This window comes from Meles meles, chromosome 9, assembly GCF_922984935.1.
Source record: "Meles meles chromosome 9, mMelMel3.1 paternal haplotype, whole genome shotgun sequence".
NCBI lineage: Eukaryota > Metazoa > Chordata > Mammalia > Carnivora > Mustelidae > Meles > Meles meles.
The window spans coordinates 109,272,194-109,298,689 of record NC_060074.1 but is presented as its reverse complement, the minus strand read 5'-3'; the positions used below and the strand labels follow the sequence as shown (position 1 = coordinate 109,298,689).

The 26,496-nt window shown below is 40.5% G+C and overlaps 1 protein-coding gene across 1 annotated transcript in view; it reads right to left on the bottom strand.

Moving 5' to 3' along the window:
- Positions 1–26,496, bottom strand: part of CNTNAP5 (contactin associated protein family member 5) — an 848,385-nt gene that overhangs the window by 407,536 nt on the left and 414,353 nt on the right. The window lies entirely within an intron of this gene.

Here is a 26,496-nt window from a genome sequence, read left to right as displayed (position 1 = left end):
TTTCAGGATCATTCTACATTCAGCCGCAAGACCTTAAAGGAAAAGAAAATGTCAGCTTTGTTCAGATATACCTGTGAGATTGTTTCCATTCCTGTTTTGCAGATCACACTGTTACCCACAAGAAGGCCATTGAAGACCCCAGTTGGGGTGGAGGGTGGGATGGGAAGCATCAGCATTTTCTAAGGAAGCAGGTATGAAAACAAGGACATTCATCCATTGGAAAAATATGTACCACAAGCCAACTGTGGACCAAGCAGGGGTAAGGTTTCAAGACATACACATGAAAAAAAGCTTTGTTCTGATGTGGAAGGTGCTACAAGAGAGATAGACACAATCTCCCAAGGGGACCCTGGTAGAAGAAATAACAAAACAAGTAAAGGTTTCACAAGGGAGGTGATGCTTTCCTGTAAGGATATGGGGAAGGAGAGGAAGGAGTGTGCCTGGCCAGGCTTTTCAGCAAGTAGCATATTGTGTGCAAAGAATTGGAGAAATTGGCAAAATGGCATTCCTGGGAACTGTCATTTCTGAACATTAAGAGGAACAGGGAAGGCCAGGGGTCATGAAAGAGGTGAGGCCAGAAAGATGAGTAGAGGCAGAGTTTAAAAGCCCCATTATGTTTGTTATGTTTGTTAATCCAAGCTTAGAAACAATAAAACGACATGGTTGGATTTAAGCTATGAAGATGATTTTCAATAGCATGAGGAGTGGGGTGTCGTGGTGGGGAGGGGAGATGAGAAGCCTAGAGGTGGGGAATATTAACTGTGCATCGACTAGAATTGGGAAGATAAAGAAGAATATTATTCTTTGCATAAGTGAGGGGAAACTGGTCCAAGTTTTGCGGGGGGTGGGGGGTGGGTGCAGGTACACCCTGGCTTGACTGGCTGCCTGCATTCAAAATTTCCACTAAGGTGTCCAGGTAGGGACAGTTGGTTAAGCGTCTGACTTCTGCTCAGGTCATGATCTCAGGGTCCTGGGATGGAGTCTCATGTTATCTGGCTCCCCTCTTAGCAGGAAGTCTTGTTGTCCCTCTCCTTCAGCCCTTCATCCCACTCCTGCTAGCTCTCTTTTTCTCTCTCTCAAATAAATAAACAATATCTTTTAAAAAAGTTCTGGTGGACTTCTTTTCAAGAAGGAAGTATCTTCAGTGATGGTGAATGATTGAGGAAGAGCTGTCTTTTGGAAGAGGGAAAATCACAAATGCTCCTACAGCAAAATCCAGAGATAGCAGTAACCATTTTTCCTCTTTTTATTTTTCTCAGAAGAGAAACAAATTTGCCAGAGCAAAGCTGTACCCCAAGTTTGAGGCTGTGCAGAAGGTGGAATGTTTAGGAGGCAGTGATGCAACTCTAGGCAGAAGAATAGGAAGTAATAAAAACGCCCCACTCCCCCATTGATTTAAAATCCAATGTTTAGCTCAACCCAGTGTTCTCTCGGTGTTCTCTAGATCAATACCCATGGAAGGTGGGGATCTACAGAAACTGAGATTCTCCCCTTATCTGAGCAGTTCACGCACATCTGACAGGTCTGGGAGACACCTTCCTCAGACTTTGCTCTATCCACTGAATGTCTAATGGACCTCAGGTACATGTAAAACAGACAAGGACACTCAGCATCCCTTGAAAGACATTCAAGTTTCCTGGCTAGATTCTGGTGGCAAGAAATTCAGATTGATGTCTCAGGGATTCTCCCTAGTTAAGGTAAAGCCATGTGTGGTGATCAACATTTTTTGTCATTGGGGAGTAGGACAACATTGAAATGCTTTGGGGTGTTCACTGAAGGTCATGCTCTTCCAGTCCATTCTGCACATCCCTGCATACTATCCTCTATCATCCTTCCCTGGACCGGCTGCCTGAGCTGTCCAAACTTCCCTGTTTGTTCGAACACACCCCTGCTATGTTCTCTGATGGCGAATGCAAGGGAAATAAGTAGGAGAGAAGAGAAAGGAGTAGATGGGAAATGCTTTCCACACCAAATTTGACCCAGTTCTCCTGGCAAGTGAATGTTTCCAGCTCAGCTCCCTATCACACAGCTGCTGTGCTGCCATTTCTGCTTTGAATCCCATCTCAGCTACATTTGCTGTTTGCAAAAATGTCACAGTGTTGAGAAACATTGATAGCCAACCCACCCCCATCTCCCCAATAGACAGAAAGAAAAAAAATAGCTAAATGCAAAAATGTTACTTTTGAATCAGCACTATTATTTAATCTTTCTCAATAATACCATTTTTGATTCCAGTTTCCTTCTCAAGGCAACATTTGAGGGAGTCCCTACCATGACTCAGAAACAGCGTGCAAGAAGACAATTTACTTTAGGACAGCGTCAAAACAGAAAGTGGCAAAAAGACTATATTCCCCTTCAATCTATTAATTCAACTTTCATTCCATCTCCCCCACCCCTACTGCCTGCCTGCACCCCCACTTGACCCTGCCTGCCAAGAAGGAAGCTCCGTTTCTCAGACCCCCTATCACACTGCACATTTCATTCATAAAGACTGGGGTTCCTGGTTAGCTCAGTTGTTAAGTGGCTGTCTTAGGCTCAGGTCATGATCCCAGGGTCCTAGGATCGAGCTCAGCAGGAAGCCTACTTCTCCCTCTACCACTCCCTGCTTGTGTTCCCTCTTTTGTTATCTCTCTGTCAAATAAATAAATAAAATCTTAAAAAAAAAAGACTTCAACATTTATTAAAGATTTCTCAAGCATTGCAAGACAATGTTCTAAGCACAGGAGTTATAAATAAGTTGTAAATGTGATTGAAATCCATCACATTCATCCTTAAATGTGCATTCTGACTGTAACAGGTATAAAGCGTGCCATGACACAGGAGTGCACCATGGCCAAATCTTCAACATGAATCAACCAACGCTGACCCAGTAGATGACATGAAGAAGTCAGTATCACTGCCATGGGTCCCTTTCTCTCCTGCATAAATTACAAGACCTGCAGGGTCTTTCACTGTCCAAAAAGGAGGTCACTCTACATTGAAGAGGCTAAATTCTTAGAACCTGATGCCTTTCTCCTGAGAGCTCCACCATGTCCTGGTTGGATAGTGACCTTCTACTGCATGACTGAGGCTGCCAGTCAAGACTGGGGTAGGGCCTACCCAAGGCACAAGTACCTGAAACACCTGGTGGGGACCTCTCTTTATCCCCAGGATGGCAGTTCTTAGTGCCCTGAGCTTTCATGTGTCCTTTTCCTGTGCATACATGACCATCCTCCAAAAGGCAAGGTACACGAAAGTGCTCGCCCCAAGATAGAGCAACCATCTCTCCATCAGAGACCCCCAAACGATATCCATATTCCTTTTCAAGGATCCACCATGGCTCTTCTATACAACCCTTAAGACACAGAACTTCCCATCCCATCTTTCTCAGACAAGAAGTGATCACTCCAGATGGACCACAGAACTTTGAAATCTTAAAGGTCTATTCACAGACCATCTTAGAGAGATTGTCCATATCTGTGTAAAAATGTTATTCTGGATCGTAAATAACAAAAGCTGATACTGTCGCCTGTCATGAGAAGCTTCATGGCCTCCTCCAGGTGGTCAGGACTTGAAACCCAAGAATTAAATTTGTGTCAGAGTAGGAAGCAAACCCTTTGCATTGATTCATCCTCCCCAAGGAAGACCTCCTCCTAAAGGGCAGAGAAAAACCCCTACCTTATTAATAGCTAGGATGGAGCCGTACATTGTCTTCGACAAAGGATGCCTATCCTAATCCGGATGGTCATAGAAGGCTTACTTCAGGAGGTAACAGTAGCACTGGGATTTTACTGAGGCGCAGGATCAGCTGTGCGGGGAATGGGAAAGCGTGTTATCTGAGCATAGAGGGAAAGCATATGCTACCAGGCTAGAGGCAGGAAAGTGTTTGGCAGATATCGTCAGGGACTCAACAGAAGATCAGCTGACTAGAGTTCAAAAGCCAGCACGTCAGAAGGCAAGATGAAGTCGAAAGGACAGAAGGAAGGGCAATCCTGTAAGCTTTTAGATCACGTTGAGGTACTAGAACCTGATGCTGTGGGGAAAAAAAGAGAATGGGAATGCGGGAAAGGGGACTGATGTAGAGGCTAGGATACACAGTCAAGTGGTGCTTCACATGCTTCCCTTAGGGGGCTGTCCTTAAAGAGCAGAATGTATTTTATATGAAGATGAGAGGCCAAGGGCCCCCCCTCAGGTAGCCGTTGCAGTTAGTGGACCAGAGCAGCTGAGGGCTTATGGAGGGCTCTATCTAGAATGGCAAAGGGGGAGAGGAAGAAAAGCAAACAGATATTTTGCAGGTAAAATTGATAGGAGGTCCCCTGCATGGTGAAGGGACAGGAAGATCAAGCATAGCTCCCACTCTCCTCTGCTCGAACAAGGGACTTCAGCAGACATGGACGGAAAAAATCTTTTCTGTTAAATTTCTCTCCAGCGCCTCACCTGATTTGCTTTATGTCAGTGTGCACTCAAGACATGGGCTGTTCAACTTAGGCAGAAATGGATTCTTATCATAAATATTTACTGGAAAACCCATATATTTTGTATGATCCTTATTTTTAGCTACTGTAATTTGGAGGATAAAAGTAGAGAGTTGAACTGGGATCAAATGAGAATAAATGCAATAAGCCCAGCATTGATCACAAGGGTTGTTTTTCTGCTTTCCCAGGTCCTCCAGGTTTTGGGTGATCTGAGGCAAGTCACTTCTAGAGTTTTAGTGTTTTGTAACCTGAAACCATTGGACTAGATAGTTCTGAGGTCCCCACTGCTTCCCCATTTCTAGGGTATCTGAGACTAAGCACCCACATCTTTATCATCTGTCTCTTCTTTGGAGGAGGGGAGAGGCATCATTTGAACCACTCATATTGTAGGCATGAGAAGAGTAACCAAGTATTTACATTTTAAAATACATTTTAAGGGGCGCCTGGGTGGCTCAGTGGGTTAAAGCCTCTGCCTTTCGCTCAGGTCATGATCCAAGGGTCCTGGTATCGAGCCACGCATCGGGCTCTCTGCTTGGCAGGGGGCCTGCTTCCTCCTCTCTCTCTCTCTGCCTGCCTCAATCCCTACTTGATCTCTACAGATCTCTATCTGTCAAATAAATAAAATCTTTTAAAAAAATAAAATAAATCTTTAAAATACATTTTAAAAGATTTCTTTATAATGATTCAGGACATAATGAAGAAGACTTAGGCCTCTCTCTTACCAATTCTTTTCTAACTACAGGGAACAGAGCCAAGGGTCTCCATAAATGATGATTTATATTTAAAATATAGTAAAGAGAAAATGATATTGTTTCATATTTTTAAAAAAAGAGGGCAAAATTTTATAAACATAATTAGCAGGGAATAACCACCAATTGACTGACTATTCTTCTCTCTACCCACTCTCTAAAAAAAGCATCTGTAATCACTTTTCGGAGACTATAACACTGAACTGAACCAGGATGTACAGTGTTGAACAATTTCTTGGAGATAATAAAATAGGTGAAATTACATGTAATCTGCTTAGCTTGGTGCTGGTCCAAGGACCATGCAATGAAAATTTGAAGAAAACAATAAGAAAGAACACAGGTTCTGAGCAGCAGCCTCCTTCCAAATAAATCCAAGTCATTCTCTCACCAAATCAGAAATTTGTCAAATGATGATTGTATTTTAAACAAAATCTACTCAACAAAAAGCTTTCTTCCATGGTGGAGGGGCTCATCAAAAAGGAGATCCTGTAGTAATAGCATAATTACCATGGTCTCCTGATGACTTGTGAGTGAGGAGAATCTGACAGAGAGAGTTCTAGACACTTAAGTCTTTGCCATGTGATTACAGAATGAATCAGATGAATGGTCACAAACAAGACTTATTTTTCCTACAGAGGGACAAATTCAGAAGATGCTGTTCTGCTTATAAGCACAGTGGAGGAAACACCATCATGGTCTAAATGTGAGTGTGTAATAGAGGGAACAGCCTGAAATGCATCGAACGGTGAACTCATGGTCTCTGGTTTGTCCCACGTTTGCTAAACATGTAACTGAATGTCATTTTTTCATTGGTCACAGGAGATGCTAGCCAGGCCTCAGAGAGAAACAAGGCAAGAATGGCCTCATTTGCCAAACTAGAACAAGGAGCTAACAAAACTGAGAAGAAAGACATTTATGAATGGCTTAATTTGTGCCTACTTCACAGCTGTAGGATTGAACATAACCCTTTGCTTATTTTAGAGGAGGTCATGGATGTACATGAGAAAAATTTGTCTACCTAGGTGTTACTTTTGCCTTCTCTCTCTGCTAAGGGATCCACTTTATTTCTAGATTGTTCCTTACTTACTTGTGCTGGCTTCACAGACTGCAGGTTATGAGTAAAGGGACCATCAGGGATGAATTGTTCATGGGCATTTGCCACTTGTGGGCATTTTCTCCAGTCAGACTTTAACCAGTGATGATAGGCACCACCTTTTTCTAGTTATCTTGGTTTGGCAAGTGCATTCATTCCCAACACGTTTCACTCTCAAAGATATCTATCCCTGCCTGTGATAGTGATTCAAGCCATTTAACTATTTTGTGGAAGGCACCAGAAAGTTGTCCTCTGCTTTAAATGATAGTCTTAAAGAAGTGATAGATAAAAGGTAGGTGAGGAGCCTGCAAGGTCAATGTCCTCTAACTTATTCTCAGTCATGTGGCTTGCCACTACTTCCTGCCTCTTTTCTAGGACTTCATTTCACCCACCAAATGCTTACCTGATAGTAAGACCCTGGCCTGCTTAGAGCTGACTGGGTAGAGCAGGACAGAGGTAAAACAGTTGCCAGATCCTGGTCTGGGACCTACTAGCCACCCACTGGCACAGCAGAACATGCAATGGAACTGAGGCAGTTGGGATGCTGTGGTCTTGAACCTTGGCAGATAATTGGATTGGTTCCCCAGGGGTGAGGGAAGGAGATGCCCCAGGGCACGCACATGTATTTTCACAGTTCACGGTCCCAAAAAGGGGCAAGCCCACACCTTCATTGAGTCTCTGTTGTGGGGATAAGGTGGCTGTGGGGATTGGCTTTAGCTGGAAGGTGGGCATCATCCAGAAATCCATCTACCAGATCTGGGACCCAAGGCCTCTAGCCCTGGAGACACGTAGTTGTCACTCATCAGAGAAAACACCTCTGCCTACCCCTGCAGAAAAAGAGAGGGGAGAACGAAAACAAACAAAACAAAACAAAAGAATCCAAAGAGTAAACCAGTATTTATCTGTTGAAAAGAAGCTTGAGGTCATCCAAGGAAGTAGGCTGGGAAAAGAACTTGACCAAAGTTAGGACGCGTCTGAATCTAGCCTGGGAACAAGGCAGGGGTTAGACAAAGGGGCTGTGTGAGTGGCTAGGACAGATGGAGGATTGGTGGCCAGTCCACTTCCATTGAGACTCCTCAAATATTGTCGCAGCCAAGACCCAGCACCTCCCTTTCTTGGGTCCTCAGTAGAGATGATATGCCAGTACTGGCTGTCTTTCTGTACCAGAAAACTGATTTTTAAGACCTCAGGGGAATATAGCAGACCCATCTTGAGGTTCCGCTTACCTTGACTCGTTTTAGAGTTTCCTAAATGCGCACTTCTAAGGGTTATGTTGCTGTGCTGAGCTGTTATTTACAAAGCATTTTCATTGTGGGTGTTTGTTTTGTTTTTAATCATCATCCAGACATCACAACACCCTGGTGAGTAAAAAATAAAGCCAGCGGTGCAAGGCTGAGTTTCAATCAGGAGGCATCAAACAAAGCCAATCAAGCATTTATAAGCTGGGGGAAAATGATCTTGATTCAATCTAATTTGTGGGGAAAGATTTCAAAGTCAGTTCTTGATTTTCCAAATGAGTACAACCATTTCTAATTTGATTTGTCTGAAAACTCCCAGGACTGACTGGCATGCTATCGGCAAACGTGGAGGAAAGGCTGTCTTGTAAGCTAAAGCTATCTTTCTGATTCACAAACAGGAGAAACAGGGTGCCGAATTAAGGTATTTTTAAGTGTTTAGACAGAGATAGGCTCTTCATTCTTTTATTTATGTATTTAAACCGATATTTATTAAGCAGTGTCTATAGACCAGGCTCAGTCTTAGTGGCAAGGACACAGCCAAGGAGACAGGTTCAGAGCTTGTGCACCTGGAATTTGCACTGCACAGGATGAAGGACACAAAAGGTGGCATCACAGGTGTGATTAGGTGCCAGGAGGTAGAAGTCGATGTTGATGGGACAGCATGTGACAGAGATTCCTGAAGTACCTTTTGATTTGGATGATAAGTAGGAAGAAGTGGGAGTGGGAATAGGATTGGGGTGGAGGGTGAAAAAGCAAAGGAGGACGGCCACTGGAAAGAAAGCTATGGCGTAGGTTTGGAATTTAAGGAAGACTAGATGCCTAGCGTTGGTCTATATAGGTAACACCTTGTTTCTGCCAAAGAAGGCCATCGAGGATGGAGATCATGGTCCTTCTGTTTCAACGGAGGGGTACCTAGGGGAAACATCTTTAATAATGAAGAGAATGTCCCACTTATGACCGAAGAGCCTGGGTACACTGGTAGGTGGTTCCCCACATAGCCTGCTTCTCCAGCTTTCCATGAGCTGGCCACATGTACATACATATCAGCAAACAGGGACCCTCTGAGAGGCACATGCTGGCTTCGGCTTCAGAGACTCTCTATTGACTTTCTTCTCTTTTTCCCACTTTCCAAGCTCCCATTCAGCTCCTTGGCTATGGAGTCAGTGTTAGTTCCGTGCCTGTGTGTGCCCATTTCTGGCCCCATATTTCATGCGTAGTCCCTATACATCAAAGATGACTGCCCCCACCTGGGTTTCAGGTTTTGCAAACAATGGTGTCTTTCACCTAGAAACAAACCCCAGAGGAGGTGCTTGGGAGCTGGAGAATGAAAGGGAACGACAAATACACCAAACATTAAACTGATAACCTCTCAGGTTTGAGGCAGAAGATAAAGCTGTAGCTACCTTGAACACTCCTTAATTTCTATTTCCAAATATTGTGCAAAACTATTTGGAAATATGAATCAAGAAGCTTAAGAATATTAATAGTCCTTTTTGACACTTTACTTTCACTTCTAGAAATCTATGTTCAGGAAATAATCTGAAATTAAACCAAGATTTACACACTAAGCAACCATTATTTATAATAATACAAACCTGGCTCTAAAATTAGAATAGTTATGTAAATTATGGTATATTCATAACACATACTATTTTGCCACCACTAATAGCAATTTTTATGATAAGCATGAAAATTGCTTTTAATAGAACATCACATGAAATGAACAGAATACAAATTGCAGGTACAAATCAGATAAAATATACCTGTCTATAAATATGTAGGTATAGAACAGAGAACACTTTGCTAAATAGCAGCTCTAACTGGCTTGTGGAATTACGGGGATTTTTATTCACGTAATTGATTTTTTTCTCCATTTAAAGTTTATTTAAAATGAAAAATTAAAACTTTTATAATGGAAATTTAAATTAAATAGTTTTCCAAGTATCATTTGAAAGTTTTCATGACAACAGTATTGAGAATTAGTAGCTGCTATCAAGGACATTAGTGTGGATTATTGAGAGAAATAAATAATAGCAATTAATCCAAGTAGGGATAGAAGAAGCTGGATATGAAACCTAATGACTATTAGTTTTCAAGTGGTTCCCACAACTGAATAATATTTGTTCCCTCCATTGCAGTTGTTAATTATGTGTCTACCCCAACAAAGTAGGCAAGGGTGACAAGTCATTACGGTAACCAAGTCAAAAGAAAATGTCACGTGTGAGCATGTGTGTGTGAGTGTGTGTGTGAACGTGTATTTACTTTTTCCTTTTAAATAAACTTTCTTGGGGCACCTGGGTGGCTCAGTGGATTAAAGCCTCTGCCTTCAGCTCAGGTCATGATCCCAGGGTCCTGGGTTCGAGCCCCGCATCGGGCTCTCTGCTCAGCATCGAGCCTGCTTACTCCTCTCTCTCTGCCTGCCTCTCTGCCTGCTTGTGATCTCTCTCTGTCAAATAAATAAATAAATAAAATCTTAATAAATAAATAAATAAACTTTCTTGTACAAACTGCTTGGCCCTCAAACAAAGCAACTTTCTACCCTAGAAGCATGTACATTATGCCTTTATAGACCAAATTAACTTCAGCGAGGAACAAATGTTCTTAGCTCTGAAAATATAGTATGGGCTTCTTGTGTCTTAGGAAGAGACTGAAATGTATCAAGTGTGTGTGCAGGGCAAGTACCTTTACCTGGTCTTAAAAATTAAATTCACATCTCAAAAATGAATGTATTGTAAAAAGCAGCTTCTCAATTTTATCAATAATGATTTAGAAAGGAGAAGAAACATATCTAATTCTGATTATTATTATCTCTAAATAAACATTTTTAAAGTTTTCCTAATAGAAATAGCTTTAAAAAATAGAAGCTAGAACTGTAATACCTTTATTTGCAGTGGTGAATATACTAGATCAACACTGTCTAAGAGAAATAGAATGTGAAGCACATAAGTAATTTCAAATTTTCTGCAGCAGGATACCTGGGTGGCCCAGTTGGTTAAGGGTCTGCCTGTAGCATATGTCATGATGCCAAGGTCCTGGGGTAGAGCCTTGAGTTAGTCTTCCTGCTCTGCGGAGAGTCTGCTTCTCCCTTTCCCTCTCCCCCTCCACCCAGCCCCTATCCTTCTCTCTCTCGCTCTGTTCTTTCTTTCTCAAATAAATAAATAAAATCTTTACAAATAAATAAATATATAAAGTTTTCTGTAACTATATTAAAAAGAAAGAAGTAAAATGAAAGAGATTAACTTAATTTTAATTTGAATATTGGGCATTTATATTATTTAATATTATTATTTAAACAAATATTATTTAAACATGTAGTCAATACTAAAATTATTGAGGTGTGTTTTTTATTTACTCTTTCCAGCACATCTCAATTTGAACTAGCCACATTTCAAATGCTCAATAGCAACACATGGCTAGTGGCTACCATATTGGATTGCACAAATCCAAAGTGTCCTTATAATAGTGATGGTAGACCTTGACACCCAAATAAAAACTGTAACACTTTTTACATAAGAATTCTCATATATTGACCTTTATTGTTCAAAGAGTGTTCAAAGTTCAAAAGTTTGAAGAGTGTTCAAAGTTCAAAGTTTCATTTGTTCAAAAAATGAAAATCCATTCTCTTTGGCTTTCTTGTGGTGGAACTCCAATTTATTTGAGGTAGCACTATGTTCAAGTGGGTGGCTACATGTCCCCAGTCCCCCTGCAGATCTGTATGCTCAGGTAACTTAGTCTGGTTTATGAGGCGTGGCAGGGCAGAAGCATTGGTTGGGACTTCCTGGAAGCCTTAAGAAGTGCTGACTTAGCTGGCAGGGATACTCCCTCCCCCCGCTGAAACTTTGCACGTAGATATGATACCTCAAGTTCCAGAAGCTTGCTAGGATAGAAGCCATAGAGTAAGAATGGTTTCCTTGAAAGGTGAAATAGTCTGAGTCTCTAACTACTTCCTGCGGCTTCTAGTCTCTATGTTAATATTTTTTTGAGGGGGCAGGGGAGGCTATAGATAACTAATACAAATACTTCCTGTGGTCCTCAGATAATAAAACTTTAAGTGACTGTTATGATCTGAACTGTGTTTACCCAGAATCCATATGTTGTTACTCTAACCCCCAGCACTTCAGAATGGCATAGTATTTGGAGATGAGACCTATAAAGAGGGGATGAAGTTAAAATGAGGTCATTAGGGTGACCTCTAATCCAATCTAACTGGTGTCTGTACAAGAAGAGGAAAATTGGACACAGAAAAATCAGCTGTATGGAGACACAGATGAGAGGCCAGTTAAGGACCTAGGCAGAAGATGCCCTTGTGCAAACCAAGGAGAGAGGCCTCAGGAGAAACCAAACCTCCCAATACCCTGATCTCAGAATTCTACTCTCCAGAACTATAAGAACGTAAATTTCTCTTGTTTGAACCAAGCTAGTCTGCGGTAGTTTGATATGTAAGACCCTGTAAACTAATACAGCGATAGAGGCCTTTTAAATAATTCTCCTTAATGAAATGTTTGTGTTGAAAGGTATTTTAGACAATGTTTTAAAGGTTTTGTTTATTTACTTGACAGGGAGAGAGATTGAGCAAGCACAGGTACAAGTAGGCAGAGCGTCAGGCAGAGGAAGAGGGAGATGCGGTGCAGGGAGCCCGACCCACACAGGATTCCATCCCAGGACCCAGAGGTCATGACCTAAACCAAAGGTAGGCACTTAACTGACTGAGCCACCCAGGTGCCCCTGTAAGGCATTTTAGATGTTCTTTTTTTTTTTTGTTAAAGATTTTATTTATTTATTTATTTGACAGACAGAGATCACAAGCAGGCAGAGAGACAGGGATCACAAGCAGGCAGAGAGACAGGCAGAGAGAGAGGAGGAAGCAGGCTGCCCGCCAAGCAGAGAACCCAATGCGGGGCTCGATCCCAGGACCCTGGGATCATGACCCGAGCCGAAGGCAGAGGCCCTAACCCACTGAGCCACCCAGGCGCCCCCATTTTAGATGTTGTAAAGAATGTTTCTCAGTCACAGTGCCAAACTAAGTTAATCACGAAGTTTATCCAATTACACAGTAACCATCCTGGATGGAGAAGCCACAACTCCCGACTCATACAGTGGTTTCTCTGGAGGCCAGAACTACTTCTGTATCAGGGACATCGAAATCATTAGTGGGGGTAGATGTCCTGAAGATCATATATTTTTTTCAAGATTTATTTATTTATTTACTTGAGGAGAGGAGAGAGAGAGAGAGAGAGAGCATGTGCAGAAGGAGAGGGAGAAGCAGGGAAGTGATGTGGGGCTTAGTCCCAAAACGCTGAGATCATGACATAAGCCATAGACATACTCTTAACTGATGGAGCCATTCACGTACCCACCGGAGATCATCTTCTCATTCTCTGCCTCAGGTGGCTAAAAGTTAGACGGTATCAAAGATCTTTTACTTATACGTGAAGATCACTAGGTTTAGAGAGGAATAGCCTCCCTTCAGAAGATGCTTCTACTCTCCAGCGTTAAATAAGGAGGCATTCTCACTGCTAATGAGATACTGCAAACTTGTCTTGGTATAATCATTCCAGCACAAGCTTAAATAAATATTTTTTAAGTACAAACTATCTGTAGTATGCTAGTTTCCTTGCTGGGAATTCAAATTAGTCCTGTCCCCTCCTATTTAAAAAAAAAAAAAAAAAAAGAAAAGAAAACCATTCACTTATTCAGCATTTTTTTGATCACCGTTTTTCCAATGTACTGTTACTTTAGCTAAAATTCAGAAATTCGGTGATTAGAGCAGGACACAAATGTTCATAAAGCATATTATAGCAGATGAACATGGCTTTGGCATCCAAAAAGCCAGGGATAGAGACTTCCTAACTATGTATCTTAGACGACTGGCTTTATAGCATTACACTCATGTTTCTCAACTTCAAAATGAAACCACAAATACTTGTCCTTTCACATGGTGAAATCAAGGATGGAAATAAATTAATATGAAAATCAGTTGGCAGAGTACCTGGCATATCCTAACTGCTCAGTATGTTACTATTTTCATTACAGACTATGCTGATAAGAAGGAAAAAGAAAGTTACACGAGAGAATATTCTTTTTGAAAAAGAAAACTGGAAAATCTACATTGACACAGCATTTGTAGTTTACTTTATTTGATGGGAATTCAGGGGATTTTTTCTTTCTTTCTACTTTTTTTGTGTTTCCCAAATTCCCTATAATCTGTAAGCATCAATTCTCTTGTGAAAAGTGGGAATTACATATCATTTTTAATACACTTATTGGTCCATATGCTGTTTATTTAATTATATTGTTGGGAGGATGATTCTTGTGCTTTCCCAGAGCAGTATCAGCTCTAATTACCTCACACATTTATAATACATGGGGACCCACTATTTCTTAAAAATGGTAAGAGGTTGTAGGGATATCGATCACAAAGCACTAAAATTCAGAACATGCCCTGGTTATAAACACTTGATTTTATGGGTAAAAACATGAAAAAAACAAGACAAGACAAAACAAAACAAAAAACAAAAAAGATGCTTTTTTGTCTTAATGGTTTTTGCCAGTCATGACACTGTTAAATGTTAAAAGTCTGGTAAAATTCATGTGCTTTCTAGTTTCCTGGAGGAATCGAGAACTACTGATTCAATATGGAGTATTGTATTTGCCCATGAATATAGAATGACAAGCATTCACCAAAACCTCAGCCTGTAAAACTAAGTATCTTCTGGGGCTGCCTGACCTTCCATTCACCTTGAGAAACTAGCATTGAATGCTCCATCCTCAGGGTATGATTCTCAGCCGTGTTCTTGTAGCACTCCACAAAATCAAACTGTGCTTAGAAGCTTCCACAATGCATCATCCAAAACTGAGGTAAATGGTGGATTTTAGGGCATGCCCTCAGCCCCAAATCTATTCAGACACCACATTTCTATCAGACATATCAACTATGGCTTGTACAGGCTAAATGTGTCCATTTAGCCATATTCTGGACCTCAGGGTACCTTTCTTTAAGTTCTAGTCAATCATTAAATTTTTAAATTATTTTTAAATTACCCTCATTATTTTAAAAGAGAAGACTTTTATTTAGATACTGGACTGTATTGATACAATAAATACAAATGATAAATATGAATGTCCTTCAAAGGGCTTGTTTCCTTGGCAGAAACAAGGTAAATTTTGGAACTTATTGTCAGGGAGGAAATTGATGTAATAATTGACCACCTTGGGTGAGAATGGATAACCCCATGGGCTGACTTAGGAATAGAAAGATGAGCCAAACTAGGATATTAGAGAAAGTGGTAGAAGGAAATGGCAAAGAAATAAATCTATTTCAAAGGAGGGCAGTGAGTTGCATGAGAAAACCTTTAGGTAAAATATAGGAATAAGTTTTAGGAGAATTGTGGCATAGCAAATCCTCATCAGAGGGGTACATTGTTTGGGTGATTCAAATGCAGGTCTGCCTATGGCACACGTCAACTTTTTGAGTATGAAAAATACTTTTTTATGTAGTAAATTACATGGACCTATAAAAGAGAGTAATTATAGTTTCATTATTTTCTATTGAGGAAATAGATAATGACAAAATGAAATTCATTAATACTTCGCTATTCACAAGAGCCTGTACCTGTATTTAGAGTTTGTGCTCATACACCTGTGAGGCATGCTGTGATCACCCAAGTCTAAGCGCAGGTGATGTGAAACCATGAACACGCACCTGCTTCCCTTTGTCTTCCTTACCCTCTCTTCCAGATGTCCTGTGCCTTTCGGTTTTTAACCCACAATTTAAAAGGAAGAAAAGAGATTAGAGATTGTGTCAGTTACCCATTTCTGAGTTTCACCTCCAAAGCCCTTCTTCTCCCTGTTTTGACGCTGAGATTGACCCTGAAAACATTTCCCGCCCAAATGCTAGGATTTGCCAGTAGAGGGCATGAGAGAGCCACTGCAAAGACAAACCATTTGGCGTCTTCTCTACTGGGTTCCCGTCCTCCATCAGTGGGGTTCTTGGGGAACCCACTAATCCTGCATGCTTGAGCTCCAGCTGCGCCCTCAGCTCGCACTCTCTCCACTGGTAGCAGCTCCCACAGGCAGCTTAGACCTGTGCTGGCTGGCAAGTTCTGTGGCTGTTGGCAGCCTGCATGGTCCCAACCACCCACTTGGACCAGGTGCGAATCTCAGCCTGAGAGGAAGGCAGGGGGAGCTTTCCTTGTATCTAGTTCCTTCACTGTCTATTTTCCGGCAGCCTAGAGAAAGTACCTGATTTTTTCCAAGAGCTCATTCTAGACCATTAAGTCCTCTTTTACCCATTTTAGCAGTTAACTATCCTCTACTTGCCAATATATTTTTAAAACATATATATAATAAAATTTTTCCGTTTCAAACAACCTGGACCTGGACAGAGATGTCTTCTAAATCTTGTGGCACAAAGTGAAGAGCTTCTAAGAAACCCGTCCACCTGTCCCACAAGGGATTCAACGTCAGGTCCGTGCTCATGGAGGTCTTGATGATTCAACAAGGAGAATTTATATTAAGATTATTGGGAATTTATAAAGACACAGAAAAGTTTTGATTTTATCCACTATTTTTGTAATTTAAAATGTGTTCTGGAGCTCTTAACTTACTGTCCATAGATGGACTTTAGGGGTATCTAGTGCTCCAAAAATGTTACGCAAAATAAAATGTTTTCATAATTTTCATTCTATTCTTTAAGGGATATGTAGCTCCTAACATATTTATAATCACTGACCTAAAATATTTAGAGTTGTTCTTGCAGAAGGCCATTTACACAACAGGATAGACATAGTCATAGGACTATGGTCTTCATGGGGAGTATACAATGAGAAATGGTGAGCAAAATGGGACAATAAAAATAATTATAACACTATCATTAGCTATTAGTGCTTCAGTGCCTAGAATATCCCAGGAGTCACCAATCTGTAAAGCAGGTGTTTATTAGTTCTACCTGGAAGATGATGACACTGAAACATGAAGAGGTCAGGTAATTTTGTCCATCTTCTGCAGCTATTATGTGGTTATGGTGGGAATTAATCTTACTGCCTTCAAAGATTATACTCTTCTTCAACACATAGTGTCTTCATTATGTACATTTCAACGTGATGAGGGGCACAGAAAGTTAGGTTTATTTTTGTTTCCCAGAAATACTATGTCCTCACTTTGAGTTTCCATGCCCCTGCTCAAATTACCTTTGAATTGTCCTATTACATTGGAATTGTCCAAAGAGACGTCTTTCTTCAAAACCTACATCAAGTTCCTGCACATTTATGAAGTATTTCCTGAACCTCCTAGCCCTGTGATTTCTCTTCCGTAATTCTTGTAACGTATTTTGCATCCTGCCAGTAGTTTTCCGTGGCTGGGGAAATGGTGCTCAGGAGCACAGTTGGGAGGGCAGTGTCAAAGTAAGAAAGCAAGAAGCTATAAAACCAAATGGAATCATTGAGGGAATCATTGAGAGTAATCAAGATACCAAAATGAATAAAAAGTATATGTCAAACTATTAAGGCAAGTGAGAAGAGGTGAGGAGGGGTGGCCATCAAAATGGTGACCAGGAGAATAAAAAGCACGTTATAAGGAGATAGGCAAATTATTTAATTTGAGTCCTGAAATGGTGATGCAATGCCAAGGATATGGATGGGGCAGGAAGAGGCTTAAAGTTTCCCATCCGTTGAAGGCAAGGATCATTTGCTATGAGCACAGTAGATACTCTACAAATTATGTATTGAGATGATGATAATGAATCAAATGCTGAGTTATGTCATGTAATAGACGTGTGAGTGTCACAACAAAGAAAGCATAATGGACCTGAGTGATGAAAGGTGCTCTGAGGCAAAGGTGGGATCTGGAATGGCCACACAAGGCTGGCAGGCACAGCACATCGGACACTGCATGATGCCCAAACCCATGGTGGATTCTGCCTATGGGTCACAGCAGCTTCTTCGATGCAGGCTCACCTGGAGCCATGATTCTCCATAGCACTGTGCTCCAGAGAACCACAGACAATCCACTGGGGTTGACATAGGCAGGGTAGGAATGCAGTGGGTTCATACTGGTATACTCTAGGGAGATTCCATCTTTAAGGTTTTGAAACTTCCTAATTATTTGCTATAAAACCACAGCCCCCCAAATCCTAAGGGGATCCCTGAACCTAGTGTTGTCTGCCTGACTGCCAGTTCTCTCTGGGCCTCCGCATAAGGCAGCAACTCAAGGGTCCAGGTTGGCACAGCCTGGGGCCTCAGTACTCTGCTCCACCTCAACAAGTCACTGAATATGTTGAGTCTCATTCTGATTCAGAAGGTTAACCTACTTGCGAGTTTAGAGAAGGATGGATGGTTTGGGGCTAGGTCAGGGAAGAGCCAAGGGAGAAAAGCAGCTCAGTGCAGGAGCAACATGGAATGCATATAGTATGCATATAGTGAATTCCAGAAACACGGAACCATCTAGGCCTGGCTAGAAAAGAAACAATGACAAGAAAGTGGGGGAAATGAACTTCTAGATATTGGAGGAGCTGATCATGAAGGATTCAAAACCCAAGCGCAGAAATTTCCATCACAAGATACAAGAGCCACTGGTTGCAAAAGGCTGAAGGAGACAAAAAATCCCAATGAAGACTCTTTGCCACATCCTTAAATGCAGAAGGTAGAGCCTGGCAGGCAGATGCTGGCAACTGGACATGCTGAGAGCTGCGAAGCCAGTGAGGAGCTCCAGCCAAGATCACAGCCACATGATTGTAAGGGAGTTCGGCTCTTCCCAGGCATTGCCTCTGTTGCTATCTCTCATTCTGGGGATGAAGGCAAGGATTTTGCCCCAACACTCATACATTGCAAGGGATGCCCCAGGGAGATTTATTTGGCGATTAGCAAACTACGTGGAACCATTTCTGAAACACCTCATTGGTCTTCAAATCCCAGGTAAGCAGTGCTATCACAAAGCTGCCCAGCCTTTTATTCCCCCCGCCACCACCACCTCACTTTGGTGTGAAAGTCATTCAAGGCCCTAGGAAAAAACAGACGTATAATAAAAATGAATAAAAGCTGGTGGTGTAGTGCTTTCCAAAAGAAGAGGAAGAAGACTGTGAATGACACAGCCGCTGACTATATATCATTGACTTTCCTGGGTCCTAGGCATAAAGCATCTTTCAGTATAAAGTGTGGATAACAATGTCTGCCCCTGTCTGCCTCTCACAGAGGTTTCAGGGACAAAGGAGTGAACACAACCACAGGTCCATCTGCCACTTCCCTTTACTCTCCTCTGATATTAGCATCGTGATTTGTGGCATCATGATGATCTATAAGACAGCGCTCTGAAACAAGATATCTTCAAATGAAGGGACTATCATTACTGGTATTATTGGGGGAAACATGAGCATAAAAAACACACTTAGGTTATTAGCTGGAAGTTTTGCAGAAGAAAAGAACCTGAGTTGATTTCAAGTATCATTTAGACCTGTTCTTTTTATTTTTATTTATTTTTATTTTTATACCGAGGTATAACTAACATACCATGTTACCTTATTTTCAGGTGTATGATCTAATGATTCTACAATTCTAGACATTTCTCAGTGCTCATCAATTTAAATGTATTCTTGATCCCCTTTAGGTATTTCATCCATCTCCCCATCCACCTCCCCTCTGGCAAACACCAGTTTGTCCTCTGTATTTAAGAATCTGTTTTGGGGGGATTTGGGTGGCTCAGCCAGTTAAGTCTATCTGCCTCTGGCTTGGGTCCTGATCCCAGGGTCCTAGGACCAAAGCCCTGGATCAGGCTCCCTGTGCAGTGGGGAGTCTGCTTCCCCCTTTACCCTCTGCCTGCTGTTCTGTCTGCTTGTGCTCTCTCTCTTTCTCTGTTAAGTAAATAAATAAAATCTTTTTTTTTAAACTGTTTTTGTTTGTTTGCTTCTTTTTTTTCTTTGTTTTGTTTCTTAGATTCTATATGGCTGAAATCATATGATACTGGTTTTTCTCTGACTGACTTACTTGACTTACCCTCTATGTCTATCCAAGTTGTTGCAAATTAACCCCACTCTTTTAAAAGGCATTTCAATATTCAAATGAGGGGAAAGTAGGAGATGGCAGTGGCAGGAGAAGCAGGTGCTTCTACACTCTGTGTGTGTGGGGGGGAGACTGGCACAGACCATAAACGATTGAGTCAAGAGTCCATAATTATTCATCCAATAATCCTCACTCCTGGTTATCTATTCTGAATTTTAGAAAACTACTTTTTCATTATGTTTGCAATCTCCACATTATTTTTGGCAGTAAAAATTCAAGACACTCAAAATTTGAGCACAGTAGAATCTTTAAAGATTTTTAAAAAATGTATTAGAAAGACAGAGCAGGGGGCAGGAGCAGAGGGAAATGGACAAGCAGACTCTGCACTGAGTGTGGAACCCAATGAGGGACTCGACCTTGAGATCATGACTGAGCCAAAATCAAGAGTCTGACACGTAACCACCTGAGCCACTCAGGAGCTTGTAACCACTGTAGAATCTTAAAGGCACTCTGATGAATTGAGTTAATGCTTAAATTATGTTTTATATAAAAAGATTAAAAATTTTTAATAAAAATTTTAAAGATGAAGCACCTGGGGTGTTCAGGTGGTTAAGCGGCTGCCTTCGGTTAAGCTTTGGTTAAGTGAAGATCATGATCCTGCGATACTGAGGTGGAGGCCTGCATCAGGCTCCTTGCTCAGAGGGGAGCCTGCTTCTCCCTCTGCTTCCCCACCTGACCCCCGCTCATGTTCACTCTCTTTCTCTCTCTTTCTCTACTCTCTCAAGTAAATAAACAAAATCTTTAAAAAAAATTAACAATGTAAAACATATTTTAAGAAAAAATATTAACTATAAGAAGCAAGATAAAAAATTGCCAATAAAATATGGTCTATGTTATATAAAATATAAATTTAAAACCTGAAAAATGAAATACATACTGATGAGAACAATGTTTTGTGTTTTATTTTGTATATTCCAAATATTCATCAAAAATATATAGAAAACATACAATTTTAACATTTTTAAAGACATTTTGTTTAATAGCTTCAAGTAATGGTTTTACTACATGAGCTATGAAATTGGCCATCTTAGAAAAACATTTCATAGCATTGATTCAAGGTAGAATGATTTTCAGAGAGGATGACCACTCTACTGTTAGTTTATTTTTTTTAACTTTACATTACATTATTCCTCGTACAATCTTGAAACTAATTTTAATGTGCCCACCAAAAGAAAGGAAGCAAATTTCCCAGAAGCTAATAATTTAGAATTTTTTTTCCAGGTTATGAGGAGCATACAACAGAGAAGCAGGTGGTGTGAATGTCAGACTGGTCAAATGATAGTGGATGACAGTAGGAATGTGGAGAGAGAAGACATGATATGTTAGTCGCTTTTTCAAGTGATTCCTTCCATCAGGGAAAAGTATCATTAATCACAGAGCATACTCACAGAGATGAAACATAATCCTGGGGACAAACTGAAGAGATTATAGGCTTCACTAGACACCAGGGACTTTTCTCTGAGCAATTTTCATGAACTTCTGGGTCACAGACAGGTAGGACAAAGGTTGCTGTCACTGTGTGTGTGCGTATGCATGTGTGTGAGTGCATATACAATGTGAGTGTGTGTGATCTCATGTGCACCCTTATACTTATCTCCGAGTGTATTTTCTGGGCTTCAGAGCTACAAGAAATAAACAACCACACTGCACTGAGTATCGTGGCAGCAGATGCAAACAAGAGACAATAAACCTCACAGAAGCCCGCTTATTTTACCTATCTGTATGCCTATTACACTCAAGTCCACTGGACAACACCTTTTTTACATTCTTTATTTCAAGGGAGCCCATCATTTGATAAAATCTGGACTGGAGACAGTCATTCAATTTCCTCAAATGAATTAGGTAAATAAGTTTTTGATATATTCACTCAAAATCCACTCCATGGTTCATATGGTTTGGAGATAAACGAAAGTTCAGATTCAGGAAGTAGAACCTAAGCTGTCGCAATCTACTTTTTCATTTGTTGGGGTCACAGAATACAAAGCTACGTGTTTAGGAATGCAACGGCTCTCTCAGCCATTCTGTTACCGCAGGTGTTGGTTTGAGAAGACCAAGAGGCTTCCCAATCAGCTGAGTGGAAACACATTTCGGGATTGCGTTAAGTGATTTCAGCCATGATGCTGGGAGTATCATTCTATGTGTTTAGTATTTTGGCTGCCACCCATTCAATTCCTTAATTTCAGCAATTTGGAGACAAAGGCACAAAAGTGAATTGATATAGTCAATTAGCTCAAAAGCCAAGTCTATATCCATAGTCCTGCTATTAGCCATTTTCCCCCTCTTCTGGTGGAGAAAATGTAAAGGAACAAAACCATTTCTCCTATGCTCTTCCTTTTAATGAAAAAAAAAATCATTTTAAGATGTACAGTGAAGGAAGTTAGACCTCAGCCAACAACCAACCACGTTATTCTCCTTGCCTCTGGATGAGGGGATGCAACCCTCAGAAAGCAGAGCTGAAAGAAAGCAGCATTTCTTGTGAAGTGGAAGGTATGAAATTAATCATTTTCAGGAAACTAGCAGGGCAATATATTTCTTATATTATGTATATAATAATCCACATTACAGGTACTGTACACACACTTCAATGGGCCATTTACTTTCTGATTGTTTATTATATGGTGCTGTATTAGCATAGGATGAAAGATTTGAGGAAGAATAGAGAGGTATTTTTTTATGTCTACTTTAAGCTGTTAGTTTTACTGCATTTCAGGATGTGGAGGATCGTCTTGTAGTCAAATCGAGCCATAAAGACTAAATTGAATTATCCCCATGGAACAGCTGTTAAATCTCCAGGGAGTGGGCAGGTCCCACAGAAGGGAGTGACAAATTGCAATAGGGATGCTCTCTGAGTGCCAGCTGCTAGAGAGGTTTGTACAGGGTGAGGCCAACGCGGGCGCTTCCTCGAGCCTTGAATCACATTTTGTAATTTATGGGTGTCATCATACCCTTGCTACCTGATTTGTTGATTCCTCAACTCTCCTGCTAAACTCTGAACTTTCCAAGACTCAATAACTGTGAGAGTCTGTGAACACTGGCAAAGGACAAAAACACCATCCCTTTCAAAAACCCTTACTTAGCACAGCAGTGACTTAGTAACTTGGAGCAAAGCTGATTTTGTAGCTGGATATTATGTCTTTGGGGGAACACTTTAAGCCTGAGTAGGAGAATAAAACCTGTTTTACTTGTAATTAACAGTGAAAACTCTCCCTTCCCTCACAGAATTCCTAAAGGAAAAAGACTAGGTATATAAAGGGGTGTGTGTGTGTGTGTGTGTGTGTGTGTGTGTGTGTAGTGATATGAATTCTCACTTAAGCAAGGTGATGGAAGCAATTTGAAATAAAAATACATTTCTTTTTTTTTTCCTTTAAGTTTTGAAGGTTAAAATTAAGGTTGTCTACCTGCAAAGTAAAATAGTTTTCTCGGGATTATATTTTCCCCAAGTACATTAGTGCTAAATGGATCTTTATGCTTTGTATTAACAATACCACCAATTAAACTCTGAGGAATGAAGTATGCTAGCAACATTTCAGCAACTTGGTAAGTGCTAGAGTAGTATAAAATCAACAAAACACTTATTAAAATTTTGGTTAATCGTTCTCTCAGAAAAAAGAGATGATGAAAAGCTCCCAATATTCAGAAGTTCATTTTTTCTCCATGTTCTCTTTTCTTTGTTCTGTGTAAACAGCACATTTTTAAATAGATGTCATCATTAAAGATATTTATAACACATAATATATATGGATATTTCCTTTTTGAGTATAGCCCTGAGGAGTTTAGTTATTTACATGGAAGGTTCAGGCTAGCATACTTTTGAACCTGTTTATCAACAGTGGAAGTAAACAATATCATGAGCTCCTTGTGTTTCAACACACTCTGCCAACTCCTTGCACAATGGCAAATGGTGTCCTGCCTTTCATATGTGTTGACATTCATGTCATTACTCTAAACTAAACTCCCAGTAGTGTGGGATCTTATTGCCAACAGGCAGACTGAGCTCAATGACACTGGTATATTATGAAATATTTGTTAGTAATATTGGGGATGGGATGGGCATGAGTGTATTTTACATGGCTCAAGTCTCCTGAATGAGGCTGAAGAAAAATATCACCAGCTATCTAGTTATTAGGTCAACTGGGAGATGGACAACCTAAGTACACATGGATAAGATAATTGTCAAGACCCCTGAGCATGAGCCAGGGATGGGTAAGTAATATCACTGGATCTCTTAGAACCAGAGTCAGAGGATTAACCCTCTCTTAGCACCATCCTTACTCTTCAGAACTATAGGAGTCAGAAATTTGGGGCTAACCTTTTAAAATAACTGCAGCCTTTAGCCCCACATATGATTCCCCTCAAGCAAGTCTATCTCACACCCTGGAATCCAATGGCCACTTTAAAAAAGGCTTCACCTATATAAAATTCAAATGCCCAAATAAAGTTTCATTATAAGGTCTGCTTATCAAGGGGGAAAATAAACATCAAGGTCATTTAAGTCTCACAGGTTTTCTACAGTCTATTGGCCAGATTACAAAGAGAATCAGATTTTGCCTGTCAAATGATGCAGTGGCCAGCTTTTGTCATGGCTTTTGGAAGAGTGTCAGTTAAAAGGAGTTTCACTTCTGGGAATATGGAGTAGTGTAATTTTCTCTATTACCCCCACTAAGTACAACTAAAAACTGCTAGACATTATGTATAAAACAAACCGAAGAAGACTGAATGGTGGCAAAAAGAAAGTATGCCTAAGGATCTTGAGAACCAATGAACAACGGTGAAGAATTCCCCAGATTTTCCTTTGTCTCATACATCTTAGAATTGTTGCTGAGAAGTCAGCAACCTGAAGAGACCAACTGGAGCAGGTAACAAGTAAGTCCCAATTAGAAGTCTACTCTGTATGATCAAAGGCCCAGGAGAAGGATAGCTTAATAAGACAGAATATCTTTAGACAGTAACTCTTCTCTGCCAGCCAAACACCATACAAAGAACTCTGACTCCATTTCCATCCATCCATGCTATAGCCATGTTGTGAAACCCCTGACCAAGACTGGGTCAGAAAAGACTGAGTAAGGAGCAGGAACTTTAAGCTTTGTCAGAGTGTAGCAAGCTTCTCCCTGTAGTATCAGTTGAGACCACATGTTTGGTAGAACTTGGACTGTGTACCCCCACTCAGCAGTTGTGAACAACCCCACCCACTACCTGCAGGGATGTGTTGGAAATGTTTTAGTGCCAAGTCATGACTTTCATCACAGTCTAGTGATAACAAAGACATCCCCACACACATCCACACTGTGATGGCAATGGAGGTCACATGGAGAACAGTAATGAGGTTCTCATACACATCCCAGTTAGTTGCAGGTATCCCTGAAGATCCGAAGGGGAGCCGGAGCTCTCATTCTCCTCCACCGTACCCTTAGGTGTCAATGGAGTCTGAGTGGAACACCTGGATACTATCCCTACCCACCTAGGAGAAATGTAAAATCCCCTCTCCGCTATTGGAATAGTGTCAGAGAAAGGCAGCTAATAGAGAATAGCTATTATGATTGATCATAGCATAATCCCTGAAGTGTTTGGGTTAAAATAAAAATCTTGTTATATAGCAAGAAACAGGAAGACCTCAAATTGAATTTAAAAAGGTAATCAATAGATGCCAACACTGAGATGACAAAAATAATGTTAGAATTATGTGACAAATAGTTTTAAGCAGCAATTATAATAAAAATCCTTCAAGGAAGAATCACACATGTGAGACAGATAAGAACATAGAAAGATCCAACAAAAGAAATAGAAAGTCTCAGCAAGGAAATAGAAAAGGTAAAGAAGAACGAAATGAAAGTTTTGGAACTGAAAAATACAATAAAATGATAAAAATAATTAACATATATGCACAATAGCCAAATGAAGAGAGTAAGGAAAGAATGAGTGAACTTGAGGATCTTACAATAGAAATTACTCAATTTGAACAAAAGACAAAAGAAACTAAGAAGAAAACATGAACAAAGGGTCAGGGCCTTGTGGGATTATGAGGAAAGATGTAGCATTCGTCATTGTGGAATTCAGAAAGAGAAGGGAAAGAGAGGACTAAAATTTACTCAAATAAATGGCAGAGTTTGGAGAAAGACAACAGCCCATGCATTCAAGAAACTGAATGAAATCCAAACAGGATAAATGTAAAGATATCGTTGAGTACATAATGGTCAAACTTCTGAAAACAAAAGACAAAGAAAAGATCTTTAAAGCACTGAGAGAGAAATGACACCTTATATATGGGGCAAAATATTTTAGTAACAGTGGATTTGTCCCCAAAAAAATTGAAGCCAGAAGAAAGGGGCCTAATATTTTTCAAGAACTGAAAGAAAACAACAATCAAACCAGGGTCTTCTATACAGGGAACATATCCTCCAAGAATGGAATAGCTACCAAGACATTATAGATTGAAGGACAGCTAAGAACTTGTCACCAGCACACACCTTGAAAAATGGCAAAAGGAAGACAGCAATCCTGCGTATATACTGAAACACAGAAACATGAAATATATGAAGTGAAACAAATAGAACTGGAAGGAGAAATGAACACGTCCACAATTACAATTGGAAGTATCAACACCATTATTGAGTACCTACTATGTACAAGGCACTCTGCTAGGTTTTGGGTATGCAGTGGTGAAAAGGAAAAAAGCCAGCTCTGGCTCTCAGTCTATTGGGGAAGATAAATGTTAATGAATTAGAAAAGGATATAACTTGCCAGCATGATAAATGCTACAAAGTAAATCTCAAAAACACAGAAAGTTTAACTCCTCTTGTTCAAAATTCCATATTTTAATATAAATAATAAGGAGGTAAATACGCAATTCACAAGCTATAGAATTTAATAGAATCGGTGGTTCTACTGTCACATTTCCTAGAGACAATAAAGGAC